The following is a 24,560-nucleotide window of genomic DNA, read 5'->3' on the forward strand; positions in this document are numbered from 1 at the left end:
AGTGTCTTCCTTTGCCTTGTTTGATCTCCCCAAACGCATCACATCACATTTCTCCAAGCTGAATTCCATTTGCCACTTTTCTGCCCACTTGACCAGACCATCAATATCTTCCTGCAGCCTACAACTATCCTCCTCGCTATCTACCACACGGCCAATCTTTGTGTCATCCGCAAACTTCTTGATCATGCCCCCTACATTTACGTCCAAATCGTTAACATACACCACAAAAAGCAGGGAACCCAATACTGAGCCCTGTGGAATGCCTCTGGAAACAGCCCTCTAGTCGCAAAAACACCCATCAACAATTACCCTTTGTTTCCTGCCTCCTTGTTGCATTTCCCTGGATCCAGTGGAATTTTATTTGTGGGACTTGGTCAAAAGCCTTGCTAAAAATCCATGTAGACCATATCAACTGCACTACCCTCACCTATCTTCCTTGTTACTTCTACAAAAAATTCGATCAAGTTGGTCAAACAAGATCTTCCCCTAACAAGACCAAGGCGGACCTGTGAGGAGACAGGCACTGGCGAACGGGAGTTCCAGCGGCTTAAAAGAGGCTGCGAGAGGCCAGGGAAAGAGTGAGACCAAGGCGGACCTGTGAGGAGACAGGCACTGGCGAGCGGGAGTTCCAGCGGTTTAAAAGAGGCTGCGAGAGGCCAGGGAAAGAGCGAGACCAAGGAGGACCTGTGAGGAGACAGGCACCGGAGAGCGGGAGTTCCAGCGGCTGAAAGAGGCATACTCTCACACACTCTCACAGGGACAGCGAGAGAGTTCCACGACTGACGTCACAGTTCAGAAAGTGATGCGTTGCAAGGGGAGGCAGCTGATTGGTAAGTAGGAACAGGTGAGTATTTCTACCCTTTTTTACTGCTTTCAGTACCTGAAGTAAAAGTAAAGGTAGGGACTTTAGATTGTAGTATGTAGTGTTTGGAGTGGAATAAGGTCCATAGCATAATTAGTACTCTAAATTAAGGGGAGTAATGAAGGAGCTTAATCTAAGGTTAAGTCATGGCAGGAGAACTCAGACCTGTGGCATGCTCCTCCTGCGCTATGTGGGAAATCAGGGACACTTCCAGTGTCCCTGGCGACCATGTGTGCAGGAAGTGTGTCCTGCTGCAGCTACTAGCTGACCGCATTGCGCAGCTGCAGCTGCGGATGGATTCACTGTGGAGCATCCGTGATGCTGAGGACGTCGTGGATAGCACATTTAGCGAGGTGGTCACACCGCAGGTAATGGCTGCAGAGGCAGTAAAGGGATGGGTGACCACCAGGAGGAGTAGTAAGATGCATGCAGGTAGTGCAGGAGTCCCCTGTGGCCATCCCACTCTCAAACAGATATATCACTTTGAATACTGTTGGGGGGGAATGGCCTCCCAGGGGAAAGCAGCAACAGCCAAGTTCGTGGCACCACGGATGGCTCTGCTGCACAGGAGAGGGTGAAAAACAGTGGGAGAGCCATACTGATAGGAGATTCGATTGTAAGGGGAACAGACAGGCGTTTCTGTGGCCGCAAACGAGACTCCAGGATGGTATGTTGCCTCCCTGGTGCTAGGGTCAAGGATGTCATGGAGTGGCTGCAGGACATTCTGAAGGGGGAGGGTGAACAGTCAGAGGTCGTGGTACACATTGGTACCAACGACTTAGGTAGAAAGAGGGATGAGGTCCTGCAACAAGAATTTAGGGAGCGAGGTAGCAGATTAAAAAGCAGGACCTCAAAGGTTGTAATCTCTGGATTACTCCTGGTGCTACGTGCTAGCGAGTATAGGAATAGGAGGATAGAGCAAATGAATGCTTGGCTGAGGAGGTGGTGCAGGAGGGAGGGCTTTAGTTTCCTGGATCACTGGGTCTGTTTCTGGCAAAGGTGGGACCTGTACAAGTTGGATGGGTTGCACCTGAACTGGAACAGGACCAACATCCTTGCTGGGAGGTTAGCTAGAACTGTTGGGAGAGCTTAAACTAATTTGGCGGGGGATGGGATACAGAGTGGAGGTACAGTAGGGGGTGATGCACAGTCAAATATAGAAGAGAAACTGAGTCAGTCTGGAAAGCAGAGCAAATATAGACCTGTTAAGGCACAAGTGAAAAATGCAAGGCTGGATTGCATCTATTTTAATGCAAGGAGTCTTATTAGTAAGGCAGATGAATTGAGGGTGTTGATTAGTAGCACATGGCATTATGATATTATTGCTATCACAGAGACATGGTTGAGGGAGGGGCAGGACTAGCAGCTCAATATTCCAGGGTACAGAATCTTCAGGCGTGACAGGGGAGGGGGTAAAAGAGGAGGTGGCATTGCACTGTTGATCAAGGAGTCAATTACTGCAGTAAGGAGGGATGATATCTTAGAAGGTTCCTCAAATTAGGCCATATGGGTAGAACTTAAAAACAAAAGGGGGCAATCACTTGGCTGGGAGTGTACACACAAGAACACACAAGAAGTAGGAGCAGGAGTAGGCCATTCAGCCCCTCGAGCTTGCCCCGCCATTCAACAAGATCACGGCTGACCTGTCCCAGGCCTCAACCCCTCTTTCAGGCCTGTTCCACATAACCCTCGACTCCCCAAGATTTCAAAAATCTATCTAACTCCTCCTTAGTGACCTGGCCTCCACAACTCTCTGAGGTACATAATTCCAGAGATTCAACACCCTTTGAGCGAAGAAATTCCTTCGTATCTCAGTTTTAAATGTGTGCCCCCTTATTCTGTAACTACATCCCCTAGTTCGAGATTCCCCCACCAGTAGAAACATATTCTCAACATCTACCCTGTCAAGCCCCCTTAGAATCTTATATGTTTCAATAAGATCATCTCTCATTCTTCTAAACTCCAATGAATAAAGGCCTAACCTGTTTAGCCGTTCTTTATAAGACAACCCCTTCATCCCAGGAATCAGCCTAGTGAACCTTTTCTGAACTGCCTCCAATGCTAGTATATCCTTCCTTAAATACGGGGACCAAAACTGTACACGCAGTGCTCCAGGTGTGACCTCGCCAATGCCCTGCACAGTTGTAATAAGACTTCCCTATTTTTAAACACTAGCCCCCTAGCAATAAAGGCCAAAATTCCATTTGCCTTCCTAATTACCTGCTGCGCCTGCATGCTAACTTTTTGTGTTTCCTGTAGAAGAACACCCAGATCCCTCTGTAATGCAGTATTTTGTAGCCTTTCTCCATCTAAATAATAATCTGCCTTTTTATTCTTCCTACCAAAGTGGATTACCTCACACTTTCCCACATTGAACAACATCTGCCAAGTTTTTGCCCACTCACTTAACCTATCTATATCCTTTTGCAGATTCTTTGTGTCCTCATCACAACTTGCCTTCCCACCTATTTTTGGATCATCAGCAAATTTGGATACTCTACACTCTCTCCTTTCCTCTAAGTCATTAATATAGATAGTAAATAGTTGAGGTCCAAGGACCGCTCCTTGTGGCACCCCACTAGTTACGGCTTTCCAACCTGAAAAAGACCCATTGATCCCGACAGTCTGCCTTCTGTGTGTTAGCCAATCCTCAATCCATGCCAACATATTACTCCCAATACCGTGAGCTCCTATTTTGTGTAATAACCTTTTATGTGGCACCATATCAAACGCCTTCTGAAAATCCAAATACACTACTCCCCCACTAACAGTTTCCTTTTATCCACTCTATTTGTTATATACTCAAAGAACTCAAACAAATTTGTGAAACATGATTTCCCTTTCATAAAACCATGTTGACTCTGTTTGATTACATTATGTTTTTCTAAATGTCCTGCTATTTCTTGGTTAATAATGGACTCCAGCATTTTCCCAATGACAGATGTTAAGCTAACTGGTCTATAGTTTCCTGCTTTCTGTCTCCCTCCTTTCTTGAACAGGGGCGTCACATTAGCAGTTTTCCAATCCGCTGGTACCCTACCGGAATCCAATGAGCACTACAGACCTCCAAACAGTCAGGGAGAGATAGAGGAGCAGATACGTCGGCAAATCTCAGAGAGGTGCAAAAATAATCGGGTAATAATAGTAGGGGATTTCAACTTCCCCAATATCATCAGGGATAGTCTTAGTGCAAAAGGCTTAAAGGGGGAGGAATTCTTAAAATGCATACAGGAGAGCTGTTTGAGCCAGTATGTAGAAAGTTCTACAAGAGAAGGGGCAATACTGGACCTAATCCGAGGGAATGAAGCCTGACAAGTGGTAGAACTATCAGTGGGGCGCATTTCGGGAATAGTGACCATAACTCGAAGATTTAAAGTAGTTATGGAAAAGAACAAAGATAATAAAGGTACTGAATTGGGGGAAGGCCAATTTCAATATAATAAAACAGGTTCTGACCAAAGTGGACTGGGAGCAGCTACTTGTAGGAAAGTCTACATCAGACCAGTGAGAATTATTCAAAGAGGAAGTAGTGAGAGTTCAGGGCCAGCATGTACCCATTAAGGTGAAGGGTAGGACCAACAAGTCCAGGGAACCCTGGATGTCAAGGGATATAGAGGATTGGATCAAGAAAAAAGGGGCTTATGGCAGATTCAGAGTGCTGAAAACAACAGAGGCCCTAGAGGAGTATAGAAAGTGTAGGGGGGTACTTAAAAAAGTAATTAGGAGAGCGAAGAGGGGACATGAAAAAACAGTGGCAGGCAAAATAAAGGAAAATCCCAAGGCATTTTATAAGTATATTAAGGACAAGAGGATAACCAGGGAAAAAGTAGGGCCCATTAGGGACCAAAGTGGCAATCTGTGTTTGGAGCCGGAGGACAAAAGGTGAGGTTTTAAATGATTACTTTTCATCTGTGTTCACTATGGAGAAGGACGATGTAGGTGTGGAGATCAGGGAGGGGGATTGTGATATACTTGAACATATTAGCATTGAAAGGGAGGAAGTATTAGCTGTTTTAGCGGGCTTAAAAGTGGATAAATCCCCAGGCCCAGATGAGATGTATCCCAGGCTGTTACGTGAGGCAAGGGAGGAGATTGCAGGGGCTCTGACACACATTTTCAAATCCTCTCTAGCCACAGGAGAGGTACCAGAGGATAGGAGGACAGTGAATGTGGTACCATTATTCAAGAAGGGTATCAGGGATAAACCAGGTAATTATAGGCCAGTGAGTCTAACATCGGTAGTTGGGAAACTATTGGAAAAAATTCTGAGGGATAGGATTAATCTCCACTTGGAGAGGCAGGGATTAATCAGGGATAGTCAGCATGGCTTTGTCAGGGGGAGATCGTGTCTAACTAACTTGATTGAATTTTTCTAGGTGGTGACTGGATGTGCAGATGAGGGTAAAGCAGTTGATAGACTTCAGTAAGGCTTTTGATAAGGTCCCGCATAGGAGATTGGTAAAGAAGATCCAGGGCAATTTGGCAAATTAGATCCAAAATTGGCTTAGTGGCAGGAGGCAGAGGGTAATGGTCAAGGGTTATTTTTGCAAATGGAAGCCTATGACCAGTGGTGCAGCACAGGGATCGGTGCTGGGTCCCTTGCTGTTTGTTGTGTACATTAATGATTTAGACGTGAATATAGGAGGTATGATCAGTAAATTCGCAGCTGACACGAAAATTGGTGGTGTTGTAAATAATGAGGAGGAAAGCCTTAGATTGCAGGATGATATAGATGGGCTGGTAAGATGGGCGGAGCAGTGGCAAATGGAATTTAATCCTGAGAAGTGTGAGGTGATGCATTTTGGGAGGACTAACACGGTAGGGGAATATACAATGGATGGTAGGACCCTCGGAAGTACAGAGGGCCAGAGGGACTTTGGTGTACTTGTCCATAGATCACTGAAGGCAGCAGCACAGGTAGATAAGGTGGTTAGGAAGGCATATGGGATACTTGCCTTTATTAGCAGAGGCATAGAATATAAGAGTAAGGAGGTTATGATGGAGCTGTATAAAACGCTAGTTAGGCCACAGCTGGAGTACTGTGTACAGTTCTGGGCACCATACTATAGGAAGGATATTATTGCACTGGAGAGGGTGCAGAGGAGATTCACCAGGATGTTGCCTGGGCTGGAGCATTTCAGCTACGAAGAGAGACTGAAAAGGCTAGGGTTGTTTTCCTTAGAGCAGAGAAGGCTGAGGGGAGATATAATTGAGGTAAACAAAATTATGAGGGGCGATATAATTGAGGTATACAAAATTATGAGGGGCATAGATAGGTTAGATAGGAAGAAACATTTTCCCTCAGAGGAGGGGTCAATAACCAGGGGACATAGATTTAAGGTAAGGGGCAGGAGGTTTAGAGGGAGTTTGAGGAAAAAACATTTCACCCAAAGGGTGGTTGGAATCTGGAACGCACTGCCTGAAGAGGTGGTAGAGGCAGGAACCCTCACAACGTTTAAGAAGTATTTAGATGAGCACTTGAAATGCCATAGCATACAAGGCTACGGGCCAAGTCCTGGAAAATGGGATTAGAATAGTTAGGTTCTTGATGGCCAAAGGGCCTGTTTCTGTGCTGTATAACTCTATGACTCTAAATCCATGTTGACTATCATTGATTAACCTGTGCCTTTCTAAGTGACAGTTTATCCTGTGTCTCAGAATAGATTCCAAATAATATAAGTTGAATGCTACAAGAATAACTGGCCTAGTGAGTGCAGAATCTCTTCAAACCATTAATATTGCAAGGGTCATTTGGCATTTTAAATCAAGTTGCATCATCTATTACATCTGGGTTTAATCATTGCAGAAATGTGAACTGTTAATTATCCAGAAGTATCATCACTGTTTAAAATACCACCCTGTTGTCAATAATTAGTGTACAGAAATGTTACCCCACAGGTCAAGTTCCCCCAAAAATTACCTTAATTATGGAAAATGAAAGAGCAACATACTTAAAGTTGAGTAACGTTTTAATTCAGTGAAATTATCCGTAGAATTCAGGTTCCTTGTTGATTAGTGCCAAATTTTTAACTTTGGTAAGTATGATCTTGTTGACCCGGTTGGAAACATGGTTTGGATCTAACAACATTCATAGTACTTCAACAACACAAAAGCAAAATACTGCGGATGCTGGAAATCTGAAATATAAACAGAAACTGCTGGAAATGCTCAGCAGGCCTGGTGGCATCTGTGCAGTGCAAAACAGAGTTAACATTTCAGGTTGATGACCTTTACATTCATACTACTGTTTATTTTATGGGCATAATAGGTAACTTCGCTGACCTACAAAATGAGATCACACAGTTTAAAACAAATAGGGGATAATGATGGTGGCATATTGTTAATGTTATGGGCCTAGTCAACCAGAGGCCTGAACTAATGCTTGGGAAACATGAGTTCAAATCCCACCATGGCAGCTGGAGGAATTTAAATTCGATTAATTAATAAATCTGAAATAAAATGCTAGTCTTGTTAATAGTGATCATGAAACTATTGTGGCTTGTGGTTAAAAATCCATCTGATTCACTAATATCCTTCAGGGGAGGAAATCTGCTGTCCTTGCCTGGTCTGGCCTATATGTGACTCAAGACCCAAACCAATGTGGTTGACTCTTAACTGTCCTCTGAAATGGCCTAGCAGAACACTTAGTTGTAGGTGGCTCATCACCAAAGGCAATTAGGAATGTGTAATAAATGCTGGTCTTGCTAATGACACTCACATCCAAGAACAATTTTTTTTTTAAACTTATGGTTGGCTGTATGTTACAGGGCTCATATGGCACAGAAAGCCATAACTAAGGTTGGAGATGGCTTTAAAATATTTGAGAGTATGGCGTTGTTTCACTGATCACCATGAATATAGGGAGGAGATGAGGCTAAATGACAGCAAGAATTGAATTCTCCTTCCTTCGACAGGATAGCATCAAGTGGGATTAAAGTTTGACCACATGACTCTGCTGGAATTTCCACCCAGGGCCATCATTCCGCATGCAGTGTTAGTTTGGAATAGCAATACCCACTTTGTAGAAGCTGCTGCTGGGAGGGAACGAAATTCAGCGATGCAGCATTTTGGTTTCTGGAGTGGCAGCCAATAGTGCTGCTAGAGATGCTTCGAACAGAACACTTTCACAGCGCTTGCAAGACCCGCTTGGGACTTTTCAGTCTGTGACGCCATTAATCTTTGAGCCTAAACACTGAATCAGTGGACTGCAAGCAGTGTCACAGGTGTCACTGTCTCTCCAGAGAATGGCAATGGCCCTGCTTCATTAAGGCCTCTGCCAAAACCTACATCTGAATAAGTTTCAGATATGGGCCCAGCACACCTTTTTACTGAAACAGAAAGGATGGCGTAACATAGTGAGCCTGCTGTCCCAGAGGAACTGAGACAAGTCACCTCAGGCCTTTAAGGGTACAGTAAACCATTACAGCCATCCACTTTCAACCTCATCTCACTGAGGTAGCATTCCATAGGAATAGTAGAATAGTCTACTAGAAAGGATCGGATGTCCACCAAAGCTACTAAGTATCATCACCTCATTCCATGACAATATGAAAGGCACAATTCAACATGGTGGCTCCTCCTCAGAGCCCTTTCCTATCCTGAGTGGTGTGAAACAGGGCTGTGTTCTCGCACCCACACTTTTTGGGATTTTCTTCTCCCTGCTGCTTTCACATGCGTTCAAATCCTCTGAAGAAGGAATTTTCCTCCACACAAGATCAGGGGGCAGGTTGTTCAACCTTGCCCGTCTAAGAGCGAAGTCCAAAGTACGGAAAGTCCTCATCAGAGAACTCCTCTTTGCTGACGATGCTGCTTTAACATCTCACACTGAAGAGTGCCTGCAGAGTCTCATCGACAGGTTTGCGTCTGCCTGCAATGAATTTGGCCTAACCATCAGCCTCAAGAAAACGAACATCATGGGGCAGGACGTCAGAAATGCTCCATCCATCAATATTGGCGACCACGCTCTGGAAGTGGTTCAAGAGTTCACCCACCTGGGCTCAACTATCACCAGTAACCTGTCTCTAGATGCAGAAATCAACAAGCGCATGGGTAAGGCTTCCACTGCTATGTCCAGACTGGCCAAGAGAGTGTGGGAAAATGGCGCACTGACATGGAACACAAAAGTCCGAGTGTATCAGGCCTGTGTCCTCAGTACCTTGCTCTACGGCAGCGAGGCCTGGACAACGTATGCCAGCCAAGAGCGACGTCTCAATTCATTCCATCTTCGCTGCCTTCGGAGAATACTTGGCATCAGGTGGCAGGACTATATCTCCAACACAGAAGTCCTTGAAGCGGCCAACACCCCCAGTTTATACACACTACTGAGTCAGCGGCGCTTGAGATGGCTTGGCCATGTGAGCCGCATGGAAGATGGCAGGATCCCCAAAGACACATTGTACAGCGAGCTCGCCACTGGTATCAGACCCACCGGCCGTCCATGTCTCCGCTATAAAGACGTCTGCAAACGCGACATGAAATCGTGTGACATTGATCACAAGTCGTGGGAGTCAGTTGCCAGCATTCGCCAGAGCTGGCGGACAGCCATAAAGACAGGGCTAAATTGTGGCGAGTCGAAGAGACTTAGTAGTTGGCAGGAAAAAAGACAGAGGCGCAAGGGGAGTGCCAACTGTGCAACAGCCCCGACAAACAAATTTCTCTGCAGCACCTGTAGAAGAGCCTGTCACTCCAGAATTGGCCTTTATAGCCACTCCAGGCGCTGCTTCACAAACCACTGACCACCTCCAGGCGCGTATCCATTGTCTCTCGAGATAAGGAGGCCCAAAACAAAGTAGAATAGGACATTGATTTATGAAGTTAGCTAGCACAAAAGGTAGACATGGTGTTCGGAAGTATTTGTAGATAGGATGATTGTATTTTTTGCTCAGCATTATTCTGTAAAGTAAACAAGGATTGAAAACACAAGGGTGAATTGGATATGATTGGGGACACAAAACAGGCTTGATTCAATTGTCCATTATACACTCCGCCCAATATTCAGTCCCCTTTATTTCAACAGAACTGGATGTTGGACATGTCAAAAAGCAGAAGAAAAAGCAATTCCCCCTGTTTAGCAACCCCAACCATGTCCAATTTCACTCCCCTGAAGTTCTGAGTGTGTTTCTGTGAATGTTTTAGGAGTTTGATGATGGTGGGGGAAATGTAGACCTCCATTTTACGAAGAAACATGGGAGAAGTTTTTGACCATGAGAGATTTTGTGAGGGTGTTAGGGGAGAACGGACAGGTGTGAAATTATTTTCTTTGGTGAGTCAACTTTTATTTATTGAAAGCAATAGGCTACATTTTTGTCCTGTGGGGAGAGAGCTCTCTCCCCTCCTCTTCATCTTCATCATCATCATCATTACTGTCAGCTCTTGGAAGCAGAAAGCCTTTCTCCATCACAATTTTTTGTAGCATATAGCATGCCGCAATGATTCTTGAGATTCCGGCTGTGCAAGGTTCCATCAGGTTTACTTATGCACCTAAAATGGATCATTTTCCTCAATATCAGCCTGGCCAGAAATCCGCAACAGCTGCTCTGCATAGAACTCGGGTTAAAACAGCAGTCGGGCTCCGATGATCTCATCACAGACTGAGCTGAATATTTAAAAAAGGATCCTGTGGGTGTTTCCAGCAGGTGTTTCTCTCGGCTGCTCAGAAGAGCAGGTTAAAATCAAAACATGCGGGAGGAAAGCAGGACCTGATTTCCACTAGACAGGGATAAAATCACTCTTTATGATTCAATGTTCCCCAGACAGTGAACTAAATGGACATGTTCTGGATAGTAAATAACATTTTCATTATCCACTGTATACAGATAAATAAATCAGTTTGCTCTTCTCATACATTGAACTTAAATAAATAAATCTCTGCCTGTGACGTGGCGAAGCAGCTTTACTTTCCCATCTACTTAGAGTGGAGGAGGAAGGTTTACAGTGAAGGGCAAGAAATACATAAAACTTAAGAAAAGATTAAACCAATTGTATCTTCCCTTCTGTACCAACCATATCTGCAACAGTACTTAGTGTTACCAGTTGTCCTCTTGTTTGAATCAGGACTAGTAGTTACTTCAATAATGTTACAATTCTTCCAAAACTTGCCACTTTTGAGTTCTGGGATAAACAAAATCAAAAGGAATTCAGCTGGTATAACTGTTTAGAATACATGGCAAGGCATGAAGACCCACACCAGAATCCATTTGTCAGGTTTCTCCTCAGCTATATCTGCATTTATCTTTCTTACTGAACACTTCTGCTTTCAAAGTCAGAAGAGTTCATGTTTTTAATAATTTTAGAAAAATAGCAAATTCGGTTTACTGTCCCTGTTCTTAGAACTGGCTTCCATTTTCTCTTTGCAGCTATTTTCCATGCATAGGGGGGGGAAAGTCTGACAAATAGAAAGCCCCGACATATTTCTAAAATGTCTGGCTGCCATTCATAAAAAAAAAGATTCTGGAAGTTGAAGCACTGATGCATGGTGGAATCTATGGCCTTCCATCTCCAGATTTCCCACTGTTTCTCTGGGGTTTCTACTAATATTCTGCCAAAATTAAGGCAGAAGATCCTGAGAACTCCAGCAGAAATTCAACACCAATGTTTTTATATGTAAACTAGTGAATTTTGTGAGGTGTTACGGTTAATCAGATGATATGTTTTATAATGATGCGAATAGTATGTCATGCACAATGTATTGTTCTGCTGCTGCAATGAAGCAGTTCTTTTACGTGACCTGTCTCTTTAAGGCCAGAAAATCTCATCCATATAAGTACAAACAACTGAGGTTGCGCAGAGTCTAATTGTTGAATGCTGAGAAAATTTTAGAGTGTGCTTGTCAATTTCGGGTAAAATTCCCAAAATGCTGCAGTCTGAGCATGTATAGTTTGGAGAAATTCCCGGTATGAATCAGTGCAAGAACTAGAAGTCCATCTTTCTCCAAGTTGTGACAGGAGATTATTTTTCCAAATAATTTCAAAATAAGTTTGAATATAAACTTTTTTGACATGAAAACTATTTTATAATTGCTTATATTTACTTCAGACAGAGGTGGGGAATGACATTACAAAGTATTTGTTAGCACAGAGACAGGTCATTTGGCCCAACAAGTCCATGCTGGTGTTTTTACTCCAGACAAGTCTCTTCCCATCCTTCAACATTTCCTTCCATTCCTTCTTCCCTCATTAATTTACGTAGCTTCCTCTTGAATGCATCTATACTATTCACCGCAATCACTCCTTGTCTTGGCAAGTTACACATTCTCACCACACTCTAGGTGGGTAAAAAAATTTCTTCTGATTTCTGATTGGGTTTATTAGTGGCTATCTCATATTTATAGCCCCTTGTTCTGGTCGTGCCTGTAAGCGGAAACATCTCTACATTAACCTATAAAACCCTTTCATAATCTTGAAGACCTCTTTAAGCCACCCTACCGTCTTTTCTTGTCTGGAGAAAAGAGCCCCAGCCAGCTTTCCTGATAGTTATAACCTCTCAGTGCTAGTATCATTCCAGTAAATCTTTTTGCACCTTCTTCCGTGCCTCAATAGGTGTATGGACAGGTTAAGTGAGTGGGCAAAGACCTGGCAAATGGAAAGTGTGAAATTGTCCACTTTGGCAGGAAGAATAAAAAAGAAGCATATTATCTAAATGGTGAGAGACTGCGGAGCTGTCTGAACTGATTACTCCACATTTCCACCTACCCCCGATAACCTTCCACCCCCTTGCTTATCAAGAATCTGTCTACCTCTGCCTTAAACATATTCAAAGACTCTGCTTCCACTGCCTTTTGAGGAAGAGAATTCCAAGACTCGCGACCCTCTGAGAGAAAACATTTCTCCTCATCTCTGTCTTAAATGGGCGACCTCTTATTTTTAAACAGCGACACCTCGTTCTAGATTCTCCCACAAGGGGAAACATCCTTTCCACATCCACCCTGTCAAGACCCCTCAGGATCTTATATAGAGTCATAGAGTTATACAGCGCAGAAACAGGCCCTTCGGCCCATCGTGTCCATGCCGGCCATCAAGAACCTAACTATTCTAATCCCATTTTCCAGCACTTGGCCCGTAGCCATGTATGCTATGGCGTTTCAAGTGCTCATCTAAATACTTCTTAAATGTTGTGAGGGTTGGCAGTGCATTCCAGATTCCAACCACCCTCTGGGTGAAACTTTTTTTCCTCAAATCCCCTCTAAACTTCCTGCCCCTTACCTTAAATCTATGCCCCCTGGTTATTGACCCCTCTGCTAAGGGAAAAAGTTTCTCCCTATCTAACCTATCAATGCCCCTCATAATTCTGTATACCTCAATCATGTCCCCTCTCAGCCTTCTCTGTTCTAAGGAAAACAACCCTAGCCTTTTCAGTCTCTCTTCATAGCTGAAATCTCCAGCACAGGCAACATCCTGGTGAATCTCCTCTGCACCCTCTCCAGTGCAATCACATCCTTCCTATATTGTGGTTCCCAGAACTGTACACAGTACTCCAACTGTAGCCTAACTAGCGCTTTATACAGTTCCATCATAACCTCCCTGCTCTTATACTCTATGCCTCGGCTGATAAAGGCAGGTATCCCATATGCCTTCCTAACCATCTTATTTACCTGTGCTGCTGCCTTCAGTGATCTATGGACAAGTACACCAAGATCCCTCTGAGCTTCTGTACTTCCTAGGGTCCTACCATCCATTGTATATTCCCTTACCTTGTTAGCCCATTCAAGGTATTAGTCGAGTAAACCTTTTCTGTACTGCCTCCGATACATTTACATCCTTCCTTAAATAAGGAGACCAGTACTGTACACAGTACTCCAGATGTGGTCCCATCGATGTCCTGTATAGCTGAAGCATAACCTCCCTACTTTTGTATTCAATTTCCCTCGCGATAAATGATAACATTCTATTAGCTTTCCTAATTATGTGCTGTACCTGCACACTAACCTTTTGCGATTCATGCACTAGGACACCAAGGTCCCCCTGCATCTTAGAGCACTGCACTCTCACCATTTAGATAATATGCTTCTTTTTTATTCTTCCTGCCAGAGGGGAGACTTGCACACTTTTGCAAATTATACTCCATTTGCCAGGTCTTTGCCCACTCACTTAACCTATCTATATCCCTTTGTAGCCCCTTTATGTCCTCTTCACAAGTTACTTTCCTGCCTATCTTTGTGTCATTAGGAAATTTAGCAACCATATCTTCCGTCCCTTCATCTAAGTCATTTATATAAATTGTAAAAAGTTGAAGCCCTAGCACAGATCCTGCGGCACACCACTCATTACATCTTGCCAACCAGAAAATGACCCATTTATGCCTATTCTCTGTTTCCTGTTAGTTAGCCAATCTTCTATCTATGCCATAATAAAAGCAAAATACTGCAGATGCTGGGAATCTGAAATAAAAACAAGAAATTCTGGAACCACTGAGCAGGTCTGGCAGCATCTGTGGAAAGAGAAGCAGAGTTAACGTTTCGGGTCAGTGACCCTTCTTCGGAACTCCAGTTCTCTGCTTCTCTTTCCACAGATGCTGCCAGACCTGCTCAGTGGTTCCAGCATTTCTTGCTTCTATCTATGCCAACATGTTACCCCCTACACCATGAGCTTTTATTTTCTGCAATAACCTTTGATGTGGCACCTTATCAAATGCCTTCTGGAAATCTAAGTACAATGCATCCACTGGTTCCCCTTTATCCACAGCACATGTAACTCCCTCAAAGAACTCCAATAAATTGGTTAAACATGATTTCCCTTTCACAAAACCATGTCAACTCTGCCTGATTACCTTGAATTTTTCTAAATGCCCTGCTATAACATCTTTAATAATAGCTTCTAACATTTTACCTAAGACAGATGTTAAGTTAACTGGCTTGTAGTTTCCTGCTTTCTGTCTCCCTCCCTTTTTGAATAAAGGAGTTACATTCTCTATTTTCCAATCTAATGGAACCTTCCCCGAATCTAGGGAATTTTGGAAAATTAAAACTAACGCATCAACTATCTCACTAGCCACTTCTTTTAACACCCTAGGATGAAGTCCATCAGGACCCGGGGACTTGTCAGCCCGCAGCTCCAACAATTTGTTCAGTATCACTTCCCTGGTGATTGTAACTTTCTTGAGTTCCTCTCTTCCTTCCATTTCCTGACTTACAGCTAATACTGGGATGTTACTTGTATCCTCAATAGTGAAGACCAATGCAAAATATCTGTTCAATTCATCTGCCATCTCCTTATTATCCATCATTTATTCCCCAGACTCACTTTCTTTTGGACCAATGCTCATTTTGCTAACTCTTTTCTATTTTTAAAATATCTATAGAAACTCTTACTATCTGTCTTTATATTTCTAGCTAGCTTTCTCTCGTACTCTAATTTTACCTTCCTTATCAATCTTTTAGTCATTCTTTGCTGTTTTTTATATTCTGTCCAATCTTCTGACCTGCCTCCCATCTTTGCGCAATTATATGTTTTTTCTTTAAGTTTGATACTATCTTTAACTGTTTTAGTTAACCACGGATGGTGGGTCCCACCCTTGGAATTTTTCTTTCTCGTTGAAATGTATCTATTCTGTGTATTCTGAAATATCCCCTTAAATGTCTGCCACTGCATCTCTATTGACTTATCGCTTAATCTAATGTGCCAGTTCATTTTAGCTAATTCTGCTTTCATGCCCTCATAATTGCCCTAATCTAAGTTTAAAATACTAGTCTTGAACCCACTCTTCTCTCCCTCAAACTGAATGTAAAACTCAATCAGATTATGATCACTGCTACCTAGGGGCGCCTTAACTATGAGGTCATTAATTAATCCTATCTCATTGCACAGTACCAGGTCTAATATAGCCTCCTCTCTGGTTGGCTCCAGAACGTATTGTTCCAAGAAATTATCCCGAAAGCATTCTATGTACTCCTCATCTAGGCTATCTCTGCCCATCTGATTTTTCCAGTCTATATGTAGGTTAAAATCCCCCATAAAGCACATAAGCTCTTTGCCTCAACCACTTTCTATTTCTTGAGAATTCAATGATAACAACTGTTCATAGGACAGAATTGTTTATCCATTTGTAATCTGTATTTGGTTAGGAAGCTATAGTGTACAAGGAAAACATGAGCTTATTTTTCCAGGAAGCAATCAAAAATACTTGCTTCACTGTTTCTGGGCAAAATTCTTATAAATTTCTTTTTAAATCTTTCACTCAGGTTGTGTACATCTTCCCATTTTCATACACCAGCCTTATCCCTTCCACTGGGAACAATATAATCTCTATATAACTGAACGTGAACAACACAGAAAATACATATATGATAAAGATTGGTGTTGTACTATACCTGGAGGAAGTGAATTGCCTCATGTTAGATAGGCTATTTATATAAATGTTAACAATCAAATTGGTGAACATTCTGCTGTCCATATCTTGTGCAAAAGATCATTGTGCCACAGTACAATTGAATTTTTCATGAAATATTTCCTTTACTCCATTGAGCGCTAATTTATAATGGTCTGTCATCTGCACAAAATGTCATAATTACATAGAACAAGTTTGATATTTTCGTTGTGATAAACTCATGCCATCATGCATGTCTGATACTACAAGAACTATTTATATCCTCTTCTCTTATATCACCCCATCCCATTGATTCATTTTTAGAACCCTGGGCTATCAGGTACAACAGAAAACACACCATCTTAAAACCTCAACTTTCAATTTACTTATGACTCATAGAATTAAAAATTGATAATAGTTCAATGACTTGGTGTGAATATGAAAAAGGAAATGCTTCTCAAACTCAGCAATGTGAAACAGTAACAGTATGCTTTGTTTCCATTTAATCTTCACAAAGATTAGATTTCGCCTCTAAGTTTAATAATTAATCCCTGTTTACTTAATTTTCAAGGTGCTGGTAGTACTATAGTCGTAATTTTTAATATTTAATTCCTTATATGATATTCTGTACTGTTCTTAAAAAGAACTGGCCTGGTTTCAATGAAATCTCTGACATACAAGACTGATAGAGAAATTAGATCACTGACTGAACAATGAATAAATTCATTGAATTAACAATTCCCTCCCACCAAAACCCATAACTCAAGATTAGCAACAGATATAATATTTTACCACTTCTAAATTCAATAGCCATGCTTATTGGCATTGTTTCCATTGAGAACATAGCAATGTTATCAAACAAGCTTATTTCACTGGGGGAATTTTATGCTGTCCCCCGCGTTGTGTTTGGAGGTGGGGAGACTGTATAATTGGGCGGGATGGTGGCAGAGAAGGGGAACCTCACCACCTTCCCACCTCCACCCAAATTAAGTCCAGGGCAGGAAGGCCCATGAACAGCCTTCCCACCCTGCTGCAAATTGAGGCCCGTAAGTGGGCAATTAATGCCCAATTAAGGGCCTGACCTGCCACCGTTAGAATTAGCCCAGCAACAGGCAGGCCTGTCGCTGTAGGGGGAGCACAACAAGCAAACCCATGCGGGGTGTTCCCTCGTTACAAGGCACAGTGCCTGAACAAGGGACCCACCATCAGGAAGGAGGGCCCCGCTGACAGCTGCCCCCCTACACCTCCCTCCCCCATGACCCCCACCCCGCAAAACCCCTCCCACCCTGACTCACCTCTGGCCTAGGTCCCTTGGCGATCCACGGCTACCGGTGGGTCTATTACCAGCAGCAACCACTGTCTCCACAGAAGGCGGGACGGTCCATCGCTGTCCACTTAAGTACCTAAATGGCACTTGATCCAGCGGGCCATCCCCACAGGAGGTGACACTGGACTCTCGCCGGCACTTTTACCCCTGGTCAAGACCCCCATTGCCTGGATAAAATCCCAGCTATAGTCATTTATTTCAGAATCCAAAATATTCAATTGGAAAACATAAAAGGCTAGATTTTCCTCAGAATAACGGTGAGGCTAAGGGTGCTCACCATTATTTATGAATCAGCAACTTCAGGTGTGGAGTAAATGTGTGGTTAAATGCAAATATCCAAAAGTTGTTATCTGAGTTTCATCGCTCCACTGTAAACTTCATGAAAATGGCATCTCACTGTCTGTCTCACCATTGAAATGCACTGCGTGTTGTGAAATTAATGTATTTGCACAGCAGATACGAACTAAACCTGCTCCAGGTATTTAGGGCTAGTAATTAGCAGCATAAGTACGCATTTAACAATGTGATAAATGTTAAAATGACTGCCAATCAATCTCTAATTTTTCAGGGAGATCTTAAAAATGTTGAAATTTAAATTTATTTTATTCTAACTTTTCCTTTCTGTCTCTTTTTTCTCCCTCTTTTAATCCAATCTTTCTTTCACTCTCATAATTTCCTTTACCTGATTACATATTGAATTCATTGAATATCAAGGGTGATTTTCATCTGCCTGCTGCCCCATTTTTGGACTTTTTTATAATCACTTTGAGGCCCACCAAATGTGATTTTCATGCAGCCCTTGACTTAAGTGGCCAGCGCACCTGCCTGAAATACATGAGAGACTTGTTAAAATGTTTAAATGTGATCTTAAAATCAACTTAGGACCTCAATGCAATTTAGGTCTTTCACTCAGTCAGTTCAGTGGAACTGAGAATTGAGTGGCCAAAGGGCAAAATTAAAGAAAGGCTAGCATTATATACCATCTTTCACATCCCAAAGTGCTTTACAATCTATGAAATACTTCTGAAATGCAGTCACTGTTGTAATGTAGGACATGTGACAGCCAATTTGCACACAGAAAGGCCCCACAAGCAGCAAAGAGATTATAGCCAGACAACTTTTTTTTAAAGTGACATTAATTGAGGAATAAAATTGGCCAGGACACAATGGAAAATTCCCATGCTCTTCTTTGAAGTAGTGCCATGGCATCCTTTACGTCCACAAGAGGGAAAGTAGGCCACTGGTTTAACATCTCATCCAAGAAACAGCACCTCCAACAGTGCAGCCCTCCCTTGGTACTGCACTGAAATGTCATCCCAGATTATACATTCAAGTAACCACAACATCAATCTGTAACCTCATGGGCCAGCATATCCCTTGCTCTATCATTATCATCAAGCCAGGGCACCCACTCTGGTTCAATGAGGAATGCAGGAGAGCATGCCAGAAGTAGCACCTGGCAGACCTAAAAATGGTGAAGCTACAACATAGGACTATAAGCACGCTAAACAATGGAAGCAGCATGCTTTAGACTGAACTAAGCAATCCCACAAACAACATATCAGGTCAAAACTCTGCAGTTTCGCCACCGCCAGTCATGAATGGGGAGGACAATTAAACAACTAATGGGAGGAGGAGCTTCACGAACATCCCCTTCCTGAATGATAGCGGAGTCAGTTCAAAAGACAAGGCTGAAGCATTCGCAACCATCTTCAGCCAGAAGTGCTGAATGAATAACCCATCTTGGCCTCCGATGAGGTCCCCACCATCACAGTTGCCAGACTTCAGACAATTCCATTCACACCGTGTGATTTCAAGAAATGGCTGAATGCACTCATTACAGCAAAGGTCATGGGCCTGACAACATCCCGGCTGTAGCACTAAAGACTTGTGCTCCAGAACTAGCTGCGCCCTAGCCAAGCTGTTCCAGTACAGCTACAACACTGACATCTCCCTGACAAAGTGGAAAATTGCCCAAGTATGCCCTGTCTACAAAAAGCAGGGCAAATCCAAACCAGCCAATTACCAAATTATCAACCTACACTCAATAATCAACAAAGCAATGGAAGGTGTTATTGACAGTGCTATCAAGCTGCACTTGCTCACCGGTGCTCAGTTTGGGATCTGCCAGGACCGCCTGGCTCCAGACCTCATAACAGCATTGGCCCAAACATGGACAAAAGAGCTGAATTCTCCAGGTGAGAGTGACTGCCCTTGACAGCAAAGCTGGATTTGATCTAGTGTGGCATCAAGGAGCCCTAATAAAATTGAGGTCAATGGGAATCAGAGTAAAAACTCTTCACTGACTGGAATCACACCTTGCACCGAAGACGACGATTTTTCTGTAATTCTTTCATGGGATGTGAGTGGTGCCAGCCAGGACAACATTTATTGACCATCCCTAATTGCCCTGGAGAAGGTTATTGTTGTTGAAGGCCAATCAGCTCAGGATATTGTTGCAGGAGTTCTTCAGGACACTGTCCTAGGCCAACCATCTTCAGCTGTTTTATCAATGACCTTACCACCAAAATAAGCTTAAAATTGGATATGTTTGCTGACAATTGCACAGTGTTTAGTTCCATTCACAACTCCTCAGATAATTAAGCAGTACATGCCCGCATGCAGCAAGACCTGGACAACATTCAGGCTTGGGCTGTTACATGGTAAGTAATATTCCTGCCACACAACCGTCAAGCAATGTCCTTCTCCAACAGAGAGTCAAACCATCTCCCCTTGACATTCTAAAGCATTATCATTGTTGAATCCCCCACTATCAACATCTTGGGTGTCACCCATTGACCACAAACTTAACTGGACCAGACAAATAATTACTATGGTTACAAGGGCAAGTCATAGTCTGGGTATTCTGCAGCAAGTGACTCACCTCCCGACTCTCCAAAGCCTTTCCACCATCTACGAGGCAGAAGTCAGGAGCGAGATGGAATACTCTCCACTTGCCTGGATCAGTACAGCTCAAACAACAGTCAAGAAGCTTGACACCATGAAGGACAAAGCAGCCCGCTTGATTGGCAGCAGTGTGTACCATCTACAAGATGCACCACAGCAACTCGTCAAGGCTTCTTCAGCAGTACCTCCCAAACCCACCACCTCTATCACCTAGAAGGCCAAGGGCAACAGGAGCACGGGAACATCACCACCTCCAAGTTCCCCTCCAAGTCATACAGCCTACTGAATTAGAAATAGGCCACTGATCCTTCATCATCACTGGGTCAAAATACTGGAGCTCCTGACCTAACAGTACTCTGGGAGTACCTTAACCACGTTGACTGCAGTGATTAACGAAGGCAGTTCATCACCACCTTCTCAAAGGCAATTAGGATGAACAATAAATGCTGTCCCTGCAGTAACACCACATCCTGTGAATGCAGAAAAAATTTCTTGCATTGGTCTTAAATCCACAACTGTCCGACTCAGAGGTGAGAGTGCTACCCACTGAGCCATGGCTGGCACCTACAGTACCTCGGTAGGCTGCTTTGAAAACAAAAGGAAATATTATGTTTTCCAATATTTGTGGGCCAGAAGGACTCCCCTTTGCCTCACAAAAATCTTCCTGCCTGCTGCTGGTGGCTTCCACACTTTAATGACATGTTCCAGCTTGGCACCGTAAAGGAGCCACCGGATTTCCCATATCCCTCACTCCGATCGACAAGCAGCCTGTCAGTGCTCATTCAATACTGAGAGCTGTGAATATCAGAATGAAGCCAGACCATGAAAATGCATTGGGCCTCATGAAAACATTGGGTGGGCATAGCAGACAGCTTGCCAATACCTGCCTGCTTTAGACGATAACTGAAAACTACCCCCATAGTCTTTTATCTCTTTATCAAAAGAATATGGAAAGCTGAATTAACACTAAGGTCACAGTGTGAAAAATACAAGGAGGATTTAATATTATTCTTATTATTGTTATACTTAACAGGATTTTCTTTTGAGTTTTTCCCTTTATGAGTTTAGAAACAAATCAAAACCAAATAAAACACTCATATGAAGAGCAAAGCAAATATAAACCATCATTGTCTTATGGTCTGATTTGCATTATAAGATTTGGATTTCTTTTATTGTTTGGTTGGTATGAAATGTCAAAATAGTTTGACGACTGTCTACTTTTGAAAAGTTCCATTTTATCTTTGTTAATAATGTTAGTGATTGCCTAACGGATTTTAAAAATGGCTTAGACATAATTATTGCTTTTTACAAACTCTACCTATACTGTAAAAATGAGTATCCCACTCAGATCACATATTGAAAACTACAACTCTGTAGAAATGTCACAAAGATGCTTTTGTTTATCATGAAATTGAAAGCTCTATCCCACTAATTCCTTCAACTGGAATAGAGGGACCATTCCATCACAGTACAGACAGAGTGTTGCACTGTTGGAGATGCTATCCTTTCAATGAGATGTTAACTGAAGCCTTGTCTGCCTTTTCCTTTGGATGTCAATATTCCTGTGGCACTATCAGAACAGTGGTCTCTGCCAACATTCCTCCCTGAACCAAAAACACTGCTCATTCATCTCACTGCTGTTTGTGGGATCTGGCTGCCAATATTTACCTATACATTTTAAAATTCATTCTCAGGACATGGGCATTGCTGGAAAAGCCAGAATTTATTGCATACCCCTAGTTGCCCTTGAGGAGCTGGTGGTAAGGTGGGTATGAAGGTATTCCCACAATGCTGTTAGATAGGGAGTTCCAGGATTTTGACCCAACAACAACAGAAGAACATTTTATTTATTTAGAGATACAGCACTGAAACAGGCCCTTCGGCCCACCGAGTCTGTGCCGACCAGAACCACCCATTTATACTAACCCTACAGTAATCCCTTATTCCCTATCACCTACCTACACTAGGGGCAATTTATAATGGCCAATTTACCTATCACCTGCAAGTCTTTGGCGGTGGGGGGAAACCGGAGCACCCGGCGAAAACCCATGCGGTCACAGGGAGAACTTGCAAACTCCACACAGGCAGTACCCATAATTGAACCCGGGTCCCTGGAGCTGTGAGGCTGCGGTGCTAAACACTGTGCCACTGTGCCACCCCAATACACTAATACAAAAGCAAAATACTACATTCTGATGAAAGGTCATCAACCTGAAACTTTAAGTCTGCTTTTCTCTCCACAGATGCTGCCTGACCGACTGAGTATTTCCAGCAGTTTCTGTTTTTGTAACAAAGTAACACTGATACATGTCCAAGTCAGGATTTGCAGGGGAACTTGGGAGGTGGTGGTGTTCCCATGCTGCTCTTGTCCTTCTAGGTGACAGAGGTCACGCATTGGGAGGTGCTTCTGAAAAACCCTTGGAAAGGTGCTGCAGTGCATCCTTTAGATAGCACACACTGGGCTGGATTTTAACAAGCCCTCGACATCATGATCCGTGGCAGGGGTTGGGGGCCAACACCGCCACTGGGCAACGGGACCACAATTTAAATATGCAAATTAATACATTTAAATAGACTTACCTGAGACCTTGAGGGCCTGCTGCGATTTTCAGCACGGCAGCTGGCACTCCTGCGCCTTCAGGTCCCCGTTGGGGGAATTAGGCGCCACATTGGTGGGGAGGGAGGAGGAGATAAGTTTGTCAATGCGAGAGAGGCTGGGGTCAAATACATGTAATGGGTGTAGGGGATGGTGGGAAGGGTTGAACCTTAAACTTTGTGCAGTTTGGCAGGGGAAGGTCAGATGTAAAAAGTCAGTGTTTTGGGGGGAAAGGGCAAATAGTTACTGTAATTGTTATTGAGGGGTGGGAAAGGGGCGTTAGAAATGTATTTATTTAATTTTCGCGGGATATTTCTTTAAAAATGTAAATATGCCGGCAGAGCTGGCTGTCCTTTAAAAATGGCACCAGCGCCTGCTCACAGGTAGCTGACACCATTGCTGGGGACAGACAGCCCCTCCACATGATTGCAGGGGAGGGCGGGCCGCCCCAACCATTTAAATGAGTGCTCTTTGGCATGCGGCCCGCGCAGGTGGGCCGCCATTTTTTGAGCTCACTACCGATCTCAGTGGCGGGCTCTTAAAATCCAGCCCACTGTATGCCATGTCCTGAGTTCTGATGAAAGGTCATCGAACTGAAACGTTAACTCTGCTTCTCTCTCCACAGATGCTGCCAGACCTGCTGAGTATTTCCAGCATTTTCTGGTTTTACTTCATCTATGCATGTTAGTTACTATCAATTAACTACAGAAGTTTCTCAACTTTTCCTTTAACTGGGTACATTATGGTTCAGTTAGCACTGTTTGGTGAAGAAAGGTCATCAGTTTCCCTAGCTTGTAGGAAAATCTGATTATTTTCCTGGCATTTCTCCAAATCCCTTCACAAGATACGTTTGCTTTTGAAAAGTTAAATGGAATAAAGCCTGAAAGTAATGAATCAAATGAGTTTTTAACAAACACATGATTGTTGATGGTAGGATTAAAACCCTTCTTCAATATTCAGTTTGGAAAGAAAAATGTCAAGCAGTAACAAGTTAAAGAAACCATGTCTTCCATTTTCCTAATGCCTAGCTTCTTTCAGAGAGAAAAGAGCTTTGGTGATGACAAACAAATGCATTCATAACAAAGAGATTTTATATATTCATTCTCAGGATGTGGAGGTCACTGGCAAGGCTGACATTTATTGCCCATCCTGAGTTGCCCTGATATAACTGAGGTCACTTCAGAAGCCAGTTAAAAGTCAACAACATTGGTGTCGTGGAGTCACATTTAGGCCAGACCAAGTAAGAAGGATTCCTTCTAAATGAATAGCAGTGAACCAGTTGAGTTTTTATGACAATCCAACAGCTTTATGGTCACTTTTGCTGATCACTTTTTTAAATTTCCAGACTATCTTTAATAAAGTGAATCCAAATTCTCAAAGTGGCAAGAAAGGATTTGAACTCATGGGGGTCAATTTTCACTCCTTTTGCCTGGCATTAATGGGGTGATAACTGCCTCAAAATGGGCCCCATTAACACCAGTGATGCAGCCAGCACCATTTTAAAATAGCTTACCTCTGGGTATCCAAAACACCTGCCTTTCAATATGGAAATCGAGGGTCTTATGATG

The 24,560-nt window shown here is 43.1% G+C and overlaps 1 protein-coding gene across 1 annotated transcript in view; it reads right to left on the reverse strand.

The window, feature by feature from the left end:
• ablim1b (actin binding LIM protein 1b) overlaps window positions 1-24,560 on the reverse strand; it is a 497,169-nt gene that overhangs the window by 454,678 nt on the left and 17,931 nt on the right. The window lies entirely within an intron of this gene.

The sequence above is a fragment of the Heterodontus francisci genome, chromosome 20, assembly GCF_036365525.1.
Source record: "Heterodontus francisci isolate sHetFra1 chromosome 20, sHetFra1.hap1, whole genome shotgun sequence".
In the NCBI taxonomy this organism is placed as follows: domain Eukaryota; kingdom Metazoa; phylum Chordata; class Chondrichthyes; order Heterodontiformes; family Heterodontidae; genus Heterodontus; species Heterodontus francisci.